The sequence below is a fragment of the Globicephala melas genome, chromosome 4 (assembly GCF_963455315.2).
Source record: "Globicephala melas chromosome 4, mGloMel1.2, whole genome shotgun sequence".
In the NCBI taxonomy this organism is placed as follows: domain Eukaryota; kingdom Metazoa; phylum Chordata; class Mammalia; order Artiodactyla; family Delphinidae; genus Globicephala; species Globicephala melas.
This window is the reverse complement of record NC_083317.1, coordinates 43982042-43985131: the sequence shown is the minus strand read 5'-3', so window position 1 is coordinate 43985131 and position 3090 is coordinate 43982042. Positions and strand designations below refer to the sequence as shown.

Sequence of the window (3090 nt, the reverse complement as noted above, 5' to 3'; positions counted from 1 at the left end):
AGAATTTAAACAAAATATTGAAAGTAACAACAAACTTTTTAATAATAAAAGAGACAATTAAAAATATAACAGATTTTAATGCACCAAATATTATAGCAATCACCTTTATAAATAAAAAACTTGAAAAGCAATGAGATATAGATAGAAATACTATGAATAACAGAAATTAACAGCATTCTCATTATAAGAAAGATAAAGTAGGGAGAAATGATTAAAGATATATAAGAACTGAATGATATAATCAATAAATAGATGTTATGAATATTAAATATATATTTATAGACTTTCACCATGAACATAGAGAATATAACTTCTTCTCATTTGTTCATGAAACTTTATGTATTGTCATGAAGAAAATACCACTATGTTCCTTAAAGCAGAAGTATTACAAACAGACTTTCTGGTCACAGTGATATAACACTACAAGTTATTAACAACATAAAAGGCCATTCTATCTTGAAGTTTTAAAGCTTTCTATTAGATAATTATTGGGCTAAAGTGTAACCTAACACTAAAAATAAAAAAATTCTTAGCAATATTACTGATGAATATTCTGCATATCAAAATACATGGGAGTCATTTAAAGCAGCAATCAGACCAAACAGTCATAGCCCTAAATGTTTTTATCAGTGAAAATGAACATAAATGAAAATAAATTAATTAGATTCCCAGTTTTCTTTAAAAAAAACTAGAAAAAGTAACCTAAAAAACCCCCAATGCTAAGTAAGATGAGGGATTTTAATATAAAAACAGGGATGAATGACATGGAGAAAATTGATTTTGTGTGAAAAATTTTACCAAAGAACATTAGCTAACTTAAGAAAAGTAAGGAAAAACAAATTTACAAAACAGAAATGGCAAGGTGAAACTAGGTATTGAAATGGGGAAAACGGAAAAATTACGAGTGCTTTCATACCCTTCTTCAAATAAATACATTTATAGGGAAATACAATTTACCAAAGCCATCCTCTTTAGAGATAAAAAGCTTAAGTTTACTAATGTCTGTAGAAAACAACAGTAAAAGAGAAAAAGTGGGTAGGAAAGGAGCTACCCCCACTCCCCTGCCAAAGTCAGGCCATATGAATTCAAAGGGAAAAATCTACAAAATCTTCAGAAACCCAATAGTTGCGATGTTCCATAAATTGGTTCAGAGTATTGAAATTAAAGGAAATCTTCCTATAATTTTTATGAAGTGTTACATTCATAAGCAAACCTAGTAAAAACAGTACCAGAAAAAGAATATTACTTATGAAATATCAATGCATAGTATTAAATATAAGTTAATAAACCCAATATCATATTATGAAAATGATTTACCATGACCAAGTGTAATTTATTCCAGAAATGCAAGATTTGTTTAATATTGTCAAATTATGAATATAATCTACCATATTCATAGATATAAAGTTTTTGACAAAATTTAAATCCTATTTCTGGAAAAAAATCTTCAAATAAGTAGAAATGTGTGTGTGTGTAAGGATAAGATATATACTCTAAATATATTCTAACAGAATATATATAATATATTCTAAATCTTAAAGCCATCATCTTATGTAACATGTGAATACTAACTGCATTTCCACTAAGATTAGGAACAAGGAACCAGTGCCTGTTAAGGATCAACACTTTCTGGAGGCATTAGCCAATACAGTTAGACAAAATATATCAATTAGAATAATAAGAATTATAAAACAAGAAATAAACAGTCTCAGTTTATATGAAATAAGTTTATATTTCCTAAGAATTTATGTTAAATCCCAGAAACTCAATATTAAAAACTAGGACTATACAATCTCTTCGTGTCTGCACTGCGTCTGTTGTACCTGGTGGCTGGAACCGCAGTGTCCGTGAAGATGGCGTCTACCAGCCGTTTGGATGCTCTTCCAAGAGTCACATGTCCAAACCATCCAGATGCGATCTTAGTGGAGGACTACAGAGCTGGTGATATGATCTGTCCTGAATGTGGTCTGGTTGTAGCAACAAAAGATCCATCTCGAGGTGGAGATTCTCAGAATCCTCTTCTGAGTGATGGAGATTTGTCTACTATGAATGGCAAGGGTACAGGAGCTGCAAGTTTGGATGAATGTGGTAATTCTAAGTACCAGAATAGGAGAACCATAAGTAGTTCTGATCGGGCGATGATGAATGCATTCAAAGAAATCACTACCATGGCAGACAGAATCAACCTCCCTCGAAATATAGTTGGTTGAACAAATAATCTATTCAAGCAAGCATATGAACAGAAGAGCCTGAAGGGAAGGGCTAATGATGCCATAGCTTCTGCTTGTCTCTATATTGCCTGCAGACAGGAAGGAGTTCCTAGGACATTTAAAGAAATACGTGCTATATCACAAATTTCTAAGAAAGAAATTGGTCGATGTTTTAAACTTATTTTGAAAGCTTTAGAAACCAGTGTGGATTTGATTACAACTGGGGACTTCATGTCCAGGTTTTGTTCCAACCTTTGCCTTCCTAAACAAGTACAGATGGCAGCTACACATATAGCCCATAAAGCTGTGGAGTTGGACTTGGTTCCTGGAAGGAGCCCGATATCTGTGGCAGCAGCCGCCATTTACATGGCCTCACAGGCATCAGCTAAGTAAAGGACCCAAAAAGAAATTGGAGATATTGCTGGTGTTACAGACAGTCCTACAGACTAATCTATCCTTAGGCCCCAGATCTATTTCCTACAGACTTCAAATTTGACACCCTTGTGGACAAACTACCACAGCTATAAATTGAAGCAGCTAATGTCAGACTTCTATGAACACTGAAGTTTGCCTGTTGTACATAGCCTATACAAAGTGCTGGATTGAGCCTTCAATAAGAAAAAATGAAAGACATGGTACACATTCCAGGGCTAAATATTAATTGCTTGGCCTTCTGTATGTACTAGTGAAATATATTTAATGATTTAAATTTCTTACTGGATATGCTTTCTTTTGTAGCAATCTAGGAAACTGTATTTTGGAACATATTTGAAATTATGTAATTCTTGAATAAAACGTTTTTCAAAACTAAAACAAAAAAACCCTAAGACTAAAATAATAAAATAATTTAAAAGGTAGCATGTAATAAAATTAATATTTA

The 3090-nt window shown here is 32.3% G+C and overlaps 1 pseudogene; it reads left to right on the top strand.

The window, feature by feature from the left end:
• Window positions 1-1829: 1829 nt before the first annotated feature.
• On the top strand, window positions 1830-2737 carry LOC115850125 (transcription initiation factor IIB pseudogene; annotated as a pseudogene).
• Window positions 2738-3090: the final 353 nt, after the last annotated feature.